This window comes from Amblyomma mixtum, chromosome 1, assembly GCF_055824585.1.
Source record: "Amblyomma mixtum isolate Tamu chromosome 1, ASM5582458v1, whole genome shotgun sequence".
Classification (NCBI taxonomy): domain Eukaryota; kingdom Metazoa; phylum Arthropoda; class Arachnida; order Ixodida; family Ixodidae; genus Amblyomma; species Amblyomma mixtum.
This window is the reverse complement of record NC_143012.1, coordinates 183543968-183558501: the sequence shown is the minus strand read 5'-3', so window position 1 is coordinate 183558501 and position 14534 is coordinate 183543968.

The following is a 14534-nucleotide window of genomic DNA, read 5'->3' as shown; positions in this document are numbered from 1 at the left end:
GATTACGAGAGCCGGCGTATGATAAGCGTTCTATAAGCTGAACGTTTGAGAAGCACGCATGAGGCGAAACATAGCTCTTTTCTATGCGTTTCAAGGGAGCGTAAATGAGAGTTACCGCGTCCTGCATGCCTGGCGGGGCACCGTGCTGGAGATATTGATTCTTGATCAGTCCCGAAAACTGTAACAGATCGCCGCCTAAGTTGAGAGTCGTAGGCATCTTCCGCTACCCTCCATGAACGGGTCTCTGGACTACTGATTCTTTCGGCAGAGCTGTGTGCGCCTGATAGAGCAGGTTGCGAAATGCGACCTAAAGGGGCCATTAGTACAGGTCTGTTAAAGCGTTGGGCTGAATGCGAGCTGATCGACTCTTTCGAATCCGCTAACACATAACGTTCACGACCGAGGAAAAATGAACAGACGAAATGTGATGATCGGTGCAGACAAAGATGTGACATTTTGGGTCTACTGTGCTCAGAGAGAATTATGTTCTTTCTCGGTAGATTTGTATTTCAGGAGGTGCGGTTATGAATTATACATGCGATTGATGTCTCCCCACACCATCCATGTGTGAGGCTGCACACTAAACATGTTTCACTTTCGGGAAACGCCAGATTAATTGACACTTAGAAACGGACAAACACAGGCAAAAATATTGACGGAGAGTATGTAACAGCGCTTAAAATGGGGAAAAAGACGGAAAGAGTAGGTCTTGTTCATTGTCCTGTCTTGAACACTGTTAATTCATCTCTGTCAGCATGTACCGACCAGCGCGCATCGATCCTTCTTTAGGAAAAACATCCGCTCCCTGATCTCTGAGTGATAAATTAGCGACTAAGATTGATGCGCGAAATGTAACAGGAATAAGACGCCTTAGGTGCTTGAGAAGAAGTACCTTCCTTTTTAAGCATAGAAAATCTGTCCTGTACACAGAGCCTTCTCTGAGCGCCATCTACAGCGCCGTAGGAGCGTGGATGGCCTCTTACATTTAGGTGAAATTTATATTGGCAAGATATTTAAATAAAATATTCTCTAGAAAAATGGGGCCCGCTTTAGCAGTCAATTCTGGCACATTGAAGTGCGGTCAGACAGTGTAGAAATAAAGAAATAACCCTAAGGAGAGGACACACGCACATCAGACCGTCAAACAAGCATAAAAAAAAAACATCTTCCAGTGCAACAATCTTGCGACAGAACGCAGATCAGCTACGAAATTGAATGAAAACCTGTGGCATAATAAGCAGAAAGCATTTATAACAGCAGAATCTCTGAACCCGTCGCCACCTTTTGAAATAGAGTGATAGTGTTCAATGCTGCGCGTCCGAATGCAAGTTTTCTCCCTAGTTCGACATGCATTGGGACAGACTAAAGGAAAACGCTGTTGGAAAACTGGTGTGAGTGGCTCGTAGTAAATGATATAAAAAGAAACTATGAAGGTATTGCGCTGGCAATTTTTTTAAGCGAGCATTTATGGCCACACATCGTTAGTTAAGAAATTAATTATCTACAAGCTATTTGGCGTCGTCTATATCAAAAATCGGAGTCTAGAACACATCTTCACATTACAGTGGCCACAGGCATTGCAGTGAAGTTTTGATCCTTGGCACTGCATCGTCCACTGCATCGTCTATAACTTCATCTTACAAAGCAGCGGACCGCACCTTGGTACTAGGCAATGGGAGCCAAGAGTTCTGACTTGCGCCAGTGGTTGTGGAATCAAATAGCACAACCAGAACGAAGACATGTGTGGCTCGTTTGGAGAGACATATGTTATAAATTCTAACCAACAGCTAATCCCCAAGGCTATAGCTACGCGGTTGTTAAAGTTTCCGGTAAAATACCAAAAGTAATCGCCATAAAGAACGGAAGGACTCAAGCACAACTGCATGATATGCCTGATGAGAAGTAAGAGGGACGCTTCACATTCAGCAACCGGAAATACAGGCCGTTCTTTCACTTTCGGTATCGAAAACGTATACTGCTTATGACTACTTGTTCTATGCTCCCTACTGCCTTGAATTAGGACCCCTAGCTCTACGCGTAAGAACTGTCAGCATCGGTACCAGTTTTGAGTAGGGTTCGCGCAGGATGGGAAATGTTGGTCAAATTAAGTGTGTAATTTCTCAAGAAATTAGATACAACACTTGTCCTCCTGGAATTGATCAAGCATGATCTGAAGCGAAGGTTCGAATTTAAGCGCACAAAAATTGCCTCCAAAAACGTTTAGCTTTTTTGGAACTTTCTTTTCATCCGGTTTTTTAAGTACCTGCACGTGCCTTCCCGTGATTATCGGGCTGTGTGATATCGTTGGAGTGATTTTGATGCTGGCATTGCAATCTAATGGCGAGTCATTATCTTTTTGGAAATGTGATGGCCTGTCTATATTTAAAGCTCTGCCGTTTTCAATAAAATTTCCGTCATTAGTTCAGCGCGAGTCCTCTTGTTTGTGTCTTCTCTGCTGTCCCTGTTTTTTGCGCTGTATATTACTTTCCTTAAGATAAAGATGAGAAAGGTCTAAGCTCACGATTTGTAGATAAATCTTAGCTTTATATCTTGTCCTTGCGCTCGCATTGAGCAATTCGGACTGTCATATAAAAACAATGCGGCACGTTTTTACATTATTTTCGAGGAAAGTGTAGAATATATTCTAAGATGCATGGTGAACATGCTGTTGTGAATGGCCTAAATTACTCATGCGCACAAAGACTTGCTAATAAAGTCTGTTCCGCACTCACATCGAGGTAGTTAAGTATGCCAAAAAAAGGAACTCACAGGGTATATTTTCGACAACAATTAGCAGAAAATGCAAGCATCCCGCAAAGGGTCCTGCAGATTATAAATTGCAGTGGTGCAATCTTACGATGTGCGGAAAAATTGCGTTCATAAACGACTTCCGCCTGAAAAAATGCGCTTGTAGAGAATTTCTGGGTATGATGCAGTTTCGTAGCCAATGCTCATGCCAGTTATCAATTCATGCACCAATACAGTTTATACTCAGTGCTAAAAGGAAGGACAATATCCGAATGGCACGCTCTGCATCGCCTTTCCCCGTTTTTTCACACAGCTTGGTTGATGTGCTGTTAGCTCGGCAGATGTTTCTGCACTCTCGTTGCTTTCTCAATCATATTACTGTACTGTGTATTTTTGTAGTGTGTATTTGCCGTGTTATTCCGTACGGCTGTACAGATCGTATAAATGCGCATGCCGTTTTATTTCTATGATGACATAATCACTGATATTAAAATATGCATCTTTTCCTCCCCTGCTTGGGCATGCAACATGTCCGGAGTGTTCCGTAAATAAATAAATAAATAAATAGAATAAAAGTGCTTTATAATCGACAGTTCCCGGCGGCTTAGTGACTTTGACAATCGGCTACTGATCCCAACGTCGCGCCGCCAATCCGGGCCGCGGCGGTGATATTTCAGTTAATTCCGTATCTCGATTTCGATACAGGCAAAATAAAAGAACGCGCGTGTGCTGTGCAACGTGAGCGCACGTTGAAGAGCCGGGTGTGGTTTGAATTATACCCGGGCCCTCCAATATGGAGTCCTTCATAGCGATGGGTTGCTTCAAAATGATAAACGAAACCATTTAAAATCCCGATTTCTTAGCGTGATAAACCTATAGACTAAGGCTTCATAAGTGGATACAAAAATGTGGCTTGTTTCGTTATGCCTTGTCCTCACGACTAGAGCAAGCGACATCCTTTTTGAGCATATCCTTGGTTTCATTCACACTGCAGTATGTGTGAGTAGCTGCAATTCTTCTCTGCCGTGTAGATTAATTTACATTAGTTTTGAAAAAACCGTCCCCAACTGTATGTTGCTTCTGAGCATGGGAGTCTGCTTTGTGTCTTCTTCTGAATCAGTGCGCTCCGTTTGGAAGAGGACCGAGATGCCGACCTGGCTGCGATTGCTACCCAAAGGCCAATTCGCCACCTACAGGAACCTGCTTTTTATCCAACATTCCAACCCCCCACGGTTATCTTGATCACCGCAGTTTTTCTAGATGGGGAAGCAGACGACAAGCCATCCATGGATAAGCTGCCAATGCCAACTTCAGCAACAAGTAAAAGCTGTTAAAACTTCGCGTCAGCAATGACGCAAAGCACCGTGTCCTGTTTTGTTTTTTTGTCCCGCCTAGTTCTTTCGTAGCGACTGTGCGCACCAGAATGCACCAAAAAGATGAAATAAGCTGCGAAAGAGCAGTGCGATGCTTCGTATACTCTTCGTTTTAGGCATGATACACGCCGAATCGCAGCCAAACTCTGAACGAACTTCACAAAATTTCAAAGTGGTGGGTCAGAAATGTAGGCAAGATAACAAAAAAAAAAAAACTGAGCTCTAAACACGTGACCACCGCCGCCGGCTGGTACGATGAGTGTTTAAACTGGTACCTTCTATGCTCCCTTATACAGGGTCTGTTCTGAAAGTAGTAGGACTGGTTTTTTCCTGGGCAAACGGGCGGACGAGAGGCGGTCTGCGCGTGCAGGATCGTTGAAGGGGGATATTGGGAATGCTGGGGAAGAGAGCAGATCGCTTGTACTGTGAATCCCTGTCGAAACGTCTCGTCACGCAGAATCATGGAGCGTTTACCAGATCAGCGATACACGATCAAATTTTGTGTAAATCTTAGAAAAACGGGCAAACAGACTCACCACATGATTAAGGAGGCCTACGGTGACGCTTCCGGGGGTAGACCAGGTATTTTTTGAGTGGCGCAAGCTGCTCCTAGAAGGTAAGGAAAGAGTGGAAGACGACGACCGCTCCGGACGCCCTTCGACCAGCAAGACCAATGAAAATGTGTAGCGAGTGAAAAATTTACTGAACAGTGATTGTATGATGAGTATCAGAATGATTACTGATAACTTGAGCATTCCTAAAACCCAAGTTTTTGAGATCGTGACAGAAAACTTAGCCACGAGGAAAGTGTGCGCGAAGTTGGTGCTGGAAGTGTTGTCAGAGGAGCAAAAGACCAACCAGAAAGCGATCTGCCTAAATCTTATTCATCGCGTGAATGAGGACCCCGATTTTTGCCCAGCACAAGGCGGCAACGCTGCCTCAGCCCCCCTAAAGCCCCGACTTGGCCCCGCCAGACTTTTTTCTATTCCCGAAAATAAAATCGACGCTCAAGGGGAAACATCACGGATTGGTAGAGGCGGTTCAACAGGCCGTGACGAGGGAGCTAAACAGCATTCAGGTCCAGGCGTTCCTGGAGGCATACGAAAACTGGAAAACTCATTGGCAGCAGCGTGCAAGTGCGGAAGGGTGCTACTCTAAAAAATTCTAATCGTTCTTACTGCTCTCATGAATAAATTTTATTTAAAAAATGAGTCCTACTACTTTCAGAACAGACCCTGTATTCGCGTCCTCTTCTTCACAATTCATCTTATCGCTCTGCAGTGCCATTTGTTTTAAACTCTACCACATACCACCTGGCGTAAGCTGCGGCTGCAGATATGCCGCAAGTAATCGTTGAGCCTCTTCGGTCCATAAAAGTGAGCAGGGTCCTGTCCTTATTGCTGAATTTGAGAGAGACGAAGAGGTATTCGTCTTTTGTAACCGTAAATCCAACTTTATATTATATGCTCGGCTCCAACAGCGCTGTCGCTGTCACCGAACAAATTGAGCCTGTGTAACCAAAGCACAAAAGTTCTTGACTTTGTCACCAAAGACAGCTTTATGCGGCCACGCACAAAAGTTAGAAGGCGACCAAGATAGCTAAATGAGCTGCCAAGGCCAATGAAGGACCGTTTAGAAGTCTCGCGAGTCAAACTGCGAAAGCACTAAGTACGCTTACCGTGATGCCTGTTGCGACAAGCAGAATAGGTAGCTGCGGCGTCACATTAAGAGTCAATGCAGCGAATTAAGTGACGAATGGCGAAGTCTGCTCAAGCAGAGAAACAGCCAGATACACCGCTCTTCTGCCTAGTTTGAAGAAAGTAAGAGGACGAGGACCGGCGCACGGAAAACACGCGAAGGTATTGGCCTACGAGTATTCGGCTCCGACAGTTCACAAGCCGGGGAACGTGCGCTATTCCATTCCTGCAATGGAGTTCAAGATTACACCTAGTGAGAACGAAGAGAAAGAATTAAAGGACTAGAAACAACAAATTTTTACTCGCGTGCTCTCTTCATTCGATTGATGCATTAGACATTAGCAAGCACTAGTCACCCCATGGAATTTCCTTGCGACCGCAAAATAATTTACAATTTAAATTCTTGATGCTGTTTCATGTTCCAGTTTGAGCAATCGAGCGATAGCTTTGGCAAGTAAGGGGTATTTAGTCATGTTAGGCTCACGTAAAAGGATATTCCACAATAGACTATATTCACTCTATCAATCAGGTGGTAGAGAAATGCGCAGAATATAACCGGCCCCTATATATAGCCATCATTGATTACGAGAAAGCATTTGACTCAGTGGAAACCTCAGCTGTCATGCAGGCATTGCGGAATCATGGTGTAAAAGAGCGTTATGTACAAATACTGAAAGATATCTATAACGACCGCACAGCTACAATAGTCCCCCATAAAGTCACCAAAAAATTCTGGTAAGGAAAGGTGTCAGGCGGGGAGAAACGATCTCGCCAATGCTATTCACCACCTGTTTACAGCAGGTATTCCGGGGCCTGAAATGGGAACAGTTGGGGATAAGAGTTAATGGAGAATACCTGAGTAATCTAAAGTTCGCTGATTACGTAGACGAGTCACTCAAGAGATGAATTGCAAAGCATGATCAGTGAGTTAAACAGGCAGAGCTGAAACTTAGGTTTAGAAATGTTCATGCAGAAAACCAAAGTAATGTTCAACAGTCTAGCAAGGGAACCGCGGTTCACAGTTGGTAGCCAGGTCCTGGAAGAGGTAAGAGAATACGTCTATCTAAGACAGGTAGTGGCCGCTGATCTCGATCATGAGAGGAACATAACTAGAAGCATAAGAATGGGGTGGAGCGCATTTCGCAGGTTCCCTCAGATCATGAATGGCAATTTACCAATAGCCCCTAAGTGAAAAGTATACAATATTTGTATTCTACCGAAACTCCTCTACTGGGCAAAAACGTGGAGGCTAACGAAAACGGTTCAGCTTAAGTTAAGGGCAACGCAGAGTGGCATTGAAAGAAAAATGATAGGTGTAACGTTAATAGACCGGAAGAGGGTGGATTGGGTGAGGGAACAAACGTGAGTCAATCATATTTTTGTCGAAACAAAAAGGAAGAAATGGGCTTGGGCAGTCATGTAATGCGTAGGCTAGATAACCACTGGTGCTTAAGGGCAACGGAGTGGTTCATGATGAAAATGGGGGCGCAAACAAAACGGAGACAAAGAAAGCAACAGGACTAGCGCATTATCCTGGCGCTCGTCCTGTCTTCTTTGTCTCCGTTTTGCTTGCGCCCCCATTTTCATCATGAACAGCTTCCATCTAGCCCAACTATCCATTCTGCGTAACGGAGTGGAAGGAAAATTTAGTGGTAGTAGCTTTCGCAAACTTTACAAGGTGAAGTAAAACTCTAGTTTGGGCGAGTTGGTTAATGTTGAAAGAAAAACTGGTAATGGCGCAAGAAAGAGGGACACAGAAGGCACTCATCAGTGGCGTCACTCCTTTCTTTTGTGTGCCTTCTGTGTCCCCGTTTCTTGCGCCATTACCAGTTTTTCTTTTACAAGGTGCTTTCGCGCTTCTCGGACAGGGCGTGAAGAGTACTCCCCTGTGCTGTAACCGGTGCCTTTTAACTTATGGCCATTTGAAAGAATCAGCTCTTCGGTTTTAAAAAATGGAAATTTCACTATTATGGGTCGAATGCTCTCAGGAGAATGTCGCCCGAGACGGTGAGCCCTTTCAATTTCTGTAGGGTCAGTGGATAGATGTAATTGGTAACGGTAGAGGCGGAGGACCGCTTCTTCAGATTACGAGTACGTTTCAGATGCATTCTCATCTTTAATGTTGTAAAAAATTAAATTGTTACATCGCGAGCGATTTTCGTCGTCATCCAAACGGGCTTCTATACCTCTGATTTCTTAGGCTGTTTTTTAGAGCAGATTGTATCCATGTCGGTGCGTAGGGTTACAACATCTTGATAATGAATTTCCAGGGCGGATAAGCTGTTACTAAGATCAGAAATAGCTTGTACCGTAGTTGTAAGTTTATTTCTAAGACCTTAGGCCTCAACTGTTAATTGTGGCTGACCATCGGACAGTTTCTTGAGTTCCTCTAGTTCCTTTTCGGGGCCTGGGTTTGATTCAACATCGCCAGCCAAGAGCAACAGGGTACGCACGACATCGGTACATTCAAGAGCAATGGAAAGGCATGCAGCTCTGTGGGCTCGATAGCTGCAGGAGGCAGTAATTGGTCATTTTTTTCGTGAAAAGAGAGTATTGTTTACTGGCCTGCGTAGCGAAAACAAGCGTGTTTGATGAGTGCATCATGGCACAGCCACCGAGCCCGCAGGGCGCCGAGCGCGAGTGATGCGGTTTTATAGTCGCCGTGTCTTTTGCTGTCTATGACCTTGGGGGAGTCCGGGGGCAGTCCAGGTAGTTGAAGAATAGCAGCGGTGGCGCTGCCGGACAGGTTGACGCCGCAGGCTGCTGTGCAGAAAGGGCGGCCGGAGATTTGAAAGGACGAGATTCGATGGAACAGGTGGCATGCGAAGGGGCAGGAACCAGGGACAGGAATAGCATCTGGGTGATGAGCGGTGCAAAAACCTGTGCAGCGAAAACGAGCGTGTTTGATGACTGCAACGTGGCCCAACCACCGAGGCCACCCTCACAGCAACCATGTTTAAGTTTCCAAACACCGACCTCTCTTTTCTGACTCATTTCAATCACCTAAATACCAACTGGAGAACCATGAATACACTGGTTCGTGACTCGGCTGATTTCGGCAAAGTAATCGCGAATATTTCTTTAACGCAACTAGTTTATCAGAGAGCCTACGCGGGGTCTTGACATATGAGGTCTTGTTTTCACAACCTCTTTGGCCAATGTTAGCCCCACCCCCTCCGAGACAATATCAGTGGCAACAAAATACTTCATATCACAACAAAGAATACCCTGACGCCATCACAGCATAATACCCAAACATGTATTCGACTATAAAAGGGCAAATTGCGATGCCAGTACTTTGGATTCCAAAATCTCTGCGATACTATTCTGCCGTAATGCTTGAATTGGCATGTTAAGAAACACTAGCCTTACTTCAACGGAACACTAACTCAATAATGAACAACAATATACTGTCTATATCTTTCCGTTCTGAATTCTCCTAGCCGTGGTACTACGTGAACCTTTTCAACCCGATAAACTAAATATATACTTTTTACAACAGCTAAACCTGCTTAAGCATCATATCGCACATCACTAGAAACACAATACATGAGTTAACGTCTCATGATCTTCTGTCGCTAACACAATGCAAAAGGGACGACAAACGGTTTCACCTTTTGTGTTTTTCGCTAGTTATGAGGCTGGTAATTCTATCCCTCAAAGAGAACGCCATCAGAAATTCAAGAATTTTTCCTCAACGCATTTACAGAGGAACACTGGTCTTATATTCTGTCGGCAGCAGATTATGACTTTTCCGAGATGAGTCATATAGAGGTTGTTATCGACGGCGTTACATATTTGCTAAATAATTTAAATTTGACTAATTTATCCGCTGCCAATTGCATAAACTCTAAAATTTTGAAATATACCGTGGTTCACTGCAGCGTTGCACTTCCTCATATTTTTAGACAATGATTTCCGTAGCTCAGATACCATGCAAATCGAGAATTGAAAATGCCATCTGAACCATAAAAATTGGCGAGTTAAGAAACGTTGCTAAGTTTCCCAAAATATTGCGTCGATAAAAATTTTGCATACCTCTCGAACACTTCATTAGATCTAATACAGCACTATATTCAGAAGGCACATATGTGTATTCTTTTCAAAGTAGCCCGCGTTTAGGAATGAATTATGTGAGATACCACAGCCCGAAGAATGAGCGAAAGCCTTCAAACCGACTCTCGATTTCACTTCTTTGCTAAAGCCTTTGTTCGCGTTCTATATTGTCGTCTAAAAGCAAAACTATGTTCTCAGCGCCTCAGTTCCTCAATTTCCTGGATAGGATTCTGTAAAAAGTTCGGTTTCGTTGATAAGTATTAATGCACCATAAACGATGTGACACTTGCCGCACCCCTGGGCAGTGTAATTTACCAATTACTGCTTCCTATTATTGTTGCCAATTATTGTTTAAAATTCACCTTCACCATACGATTGTTCGCCGAGCACTGCAGTTAATATCGCTAAATCATCTTAGTTAACGAACATATTGCAACGGATAATCTCCGTGAAGACGACGTAGAGGAAGTGCCCGGTGTGTGCGCGCTTGCCGCTCAGGGCTAGCTGTGATCTGTACCCTGTGCTCCGGTCGTCCTTGTGCGGACATAGACTTGGGGCCACGTAACAACTTTGGTGGAGGTGCGGGGTGGACGATCTCCACGCCACGCAGCTCCGAAGCGGTCGTCAGGCCGGGGCTACTACCATCATGGCTCCACCCGGCGAGTCACGAACCACTCCTGCTGCTCCCTTCGTGGTCATGGCTCCTCCCCGTGACCCTGGTACCTTTTCTGGGAACGACGGCACCGATGTCGACGACTGGCTCAGCCTATATGAACGAGTGAGCACCTATAACCGGTGGGATCCCACCGTGATGCTCGCGAAAGCCATCTTCTATCTTAGTGGCACGGCCCGGGTCTGGTTCGCCGCGAACTGGAAGCCCTTGCGCCTGTTCTGCCCCGTCCGACCGCACCTGATAACTCTCTACCCACCGTGTCGCTGATTCAGGCCGTCGTGCGTCAGGAACTCGCTAACCTGAACCTTCCTCCGGCTGTGTGCACCATCAGAAGCTCGGACACCCCCCAGCCACCTCTCTCTGTTGATCGTCGCACCTATTATTCTCCTCCGCGTTATCGCACGTAACAATATTTTTCTTAAGGAAGTGTTGTGTTGTGTTGGGTTTAGTGGCGCATAAGCATCTTTTTCTTAAGGAAGACCGACCTCATTACTAACTGGTGGTTTAATCTAGACGTATCTGAACACTGGTATATCCCATTAATGGTATTCACAAATAATAGGTCCAGATTTCAATTTACTTTTTTACTTCACAATGCTTCATTCACAGTGGCGTAATCATATAGGTACCTCGGCATTTATTTTTAATCTACTCTCCATAAGAAAATCATAGCGGAAAGGTTGCACCCAAACCTAGCCGAATATTGGGCTGTTTAGAGAGAAACCTCAGAGGCGCGTTCACTTCCGCCCGGAAATTCACCTATCAAACATTCGTTTCTTCTCAGCTTGAATACACAGCATTTGGTCCCCTGATCCTTCCCTTGACCGCGTACAATAGCGTGCCACTTGTTTTATTGCCGGAGACCATGCCCGATATTGCATCATAAGAAGCTTTAAGACATCATCGCTGTTCCTCTCGTTCTCGGGATCTCGCATAAACAACGGGCTTATTTGCCTTTTTCAAAATATGATTAACAACCACTATCCTTCTAGCCGACCCTTCGAGTCGCACACAACACCGATTGCATAATCTCCTTAGTTTATACTGGTTTCTAGAAGAGCCACCGCTTTAAAAGCATCAGCCCTGCCAAGAAGAAAAATTTATTGGAATGGTCTTTCGGACAGGATTGTTCTTATCTCAGACCCCATTATCTTGAAAAAAAAACATTCTGCGTAATTTTTATCTGAAGGGTTTTTCCTTATATTTTCCAGTTGGCTGATATATTTATTATTATGTAGGAATGCTCAAACAACATTAATAGAATTTTTTTCTGCTCAACAAAGGTCCAAAAGTAACCGCCTTTATATATTATTTCAGTTGGAGCATGTGAGGTTCAAGCATTAAGAAAAACTGCCGCACGGGGTGGCAAGCAGAATATACGTCTGAAAAGAAAAAAACACCAGAGTCGTGTAAAACATCACATATTCTAGCTTACTCTGCGTTGATATTGGAGAGGTTAGTGAATGTACTGTCGCGAGAACAATATTGCGGGACGTCGGAAAGCGTGACAGAACTTCGTACCGCGCCATCTAACGGCGCAGCCTCGCTCCTTCTCCCCCTTTCAGGCATCTGTGTACTGTCACTCCTAGCACGCGCGCCGCTGCGCCAGGTGCCGCTTCGGAATCTAGCCAGCATATGGCTCAGATGCTGATGAATGAAGCAGATAGCGTGTCGCTATCGCGGTGCAGCGACTCTTGATAGGGGAGAGGAAGCGAGCAATTATGTTTTCTCTGTTTTTGTTGCGCGAGTGTATGCGCGCTGAACGAACAGGCCTCAAGGCTGAATGCCGGGATGACCAACTTCTTGTCGCTAAGAATTTCGGTATACCAAGCACTCCCCTAAAAAAACAAACTACTCATCATTGCAAGTCCTCTCCCCTTTCCCCGGAGTCGATCCTCCGCGATAGCGGCAACTATCTGCTTCACCCATCGCAGCGCCAGCGGCACCTGGCGCTCGTTCCCATCTTCATGCGCCGCGCGTAAGGTAGTAGTGAGGTTACAGACATGCCCGAGCAGAAAGAACGAGCGGGAGTGCGCCGTTAGATGGCGCAGAACGCAGTTCTGCCACGCTTTCCGACGTCCCACAATATTGAGATCGCGACAGTACCTCAAAGCCCGTTACAAGGGCATTAGGAACAAAAAGTGGCCTGGAAATCAGTTGCTGAACATTAGCTCTCCACTTATAAAAATTTCTTTAAATGCTGTCTACAAAATTATGCCAGTGTAGGATCTGAACAGGCAAACCTGGAGGCCAGTTTATAGAGAATCTATAGATTTCTGACCATGCACTTTGTGTATACTTTTTGTTTAGGAATTCTATAGGCTAATCTACTGAAAGATAACTAACAACAGGTGTGTGCACACCTATAGACAAACGTGTTCGGAATCGTTAGTAAGCACAGCTGTATGGACTGTGTATTCGCATGCTGTGGAATTATGTCATTGCACTTGCAGTAGAATTTTGCCAGTAGACACTCGGTAAACATTTCATTTAACAAATAATATTGCCACATATCTTTGTAGCGTCCGTTCGTTCGCGCAAGGCCGCAGAAAAGGGGTGTTATCATTTTTGTTCGTGACGCGAGAAGCGACCGGTCTAATCTCGTTGTTCACAACCATGAACAGCTGCATCTACGTGTTTCCAGACTACTATAGATGATCTCGACCTGTTATCTTGAAGTTTCCTTGCGGGCTTTAAATTGAACGATGCTGCGAGCAGCGGCCATTCGTAGTTCGACGACCGCCGAGCACGCCTGTTGCTTACGCCGCCGCCGAGTGATTCAGTTCTTTTGAGGGCGCAAGTCAGCCCAAATAAAGAGCTTCGTTTGCAAGTCTTTCTGGTGTCTTCCTGACCGCTGGACTGCCGTCACTACAACGTGACATCTGGCGGGGGTGCTGGGTAGCCTTCCATGTACCGGAACCCCCTGCAAGTCGTGACGCCAGCCCTTTGAGCCATTCACCGGAGGACGTGACTCCAGTCCACCGCGCAAGCCGACGTCTGCTAGGGGACGCACCTGAGTTCGGGACTCTGCCGGACCCGACTCGGAAGCGAAAGCCAGTAGCAACGTCCATCATGAGCTTGCCCCAGACGACGACTCCAGTAATTCTTCACCAGCCCCGGCTGCCACCAACCTTCGACGCTTCGCCTGGCGCCGACCCCGAAGATTAGCTGGAACAGTTCGACCGTGTGGCTCTCTTTAACAACTGGGACGACGCCATGAAAATTAAGTGCGTCTTCTTCGCCTTGGAGGGGCCAGCAAGAATTTGGTTTGAGAATGAGGAAGCTAGCCTTACGGATTGGGAAACCTTCAAGGAGCAGCTTCTCAAGACTTTTACAAATGTCGTGAGAAAGGAGAGAGCCCAGCAGCTGCTACAGTCTCGCATACAACACCCAAACGAGACCGTTGCAGTGTAAACTGAGGAGATGAAGCGCCTCGTCCGGCGTGCCGACTCGAGCATGAAGGAAGAAGAAAAGGTCAAACTGTTTATGCGAGGAGTTAAAGAACAACTCTTTGCCGGCCTCGTCCGTAACCCCCCCAGAACCTTCGCGGAATTCGTGGAAGAGGCATCCACGATGGAAAAAACACTTGATGCCCGAGCCCGCCAGTACGACCGCCAGCAGCGCGTTTTCTCAGCAAACTGCCTGGACACCGCTAACAATGATAACCTGCGGGAGGTCATACGTCAAGTTGTGCGAGAAGAGCTGGGACGATTGCTGCCAACGGGAACGCAGCCGCAGCTTTCATCGCTCACTGAAGTCGTCCGGGACGACTTTGGTGTTGGGGCGTTGGGTGTGACGCCGACACCCACGCAGCCTCTGCAGCCCCCAGCCATGACTTACGCCGGAGCTGTGCGCCGTCCTGCACCTCGACGACGGGACCCAAGCCCCTATCGCCCTCAACCAGCTGCGTTGGACCGCCGCCCTCTCGCCCCAATCCGTCCGTCCTACGAGCGTCGCACACAGGCAAGGAAATGCGACGAGTAGAGA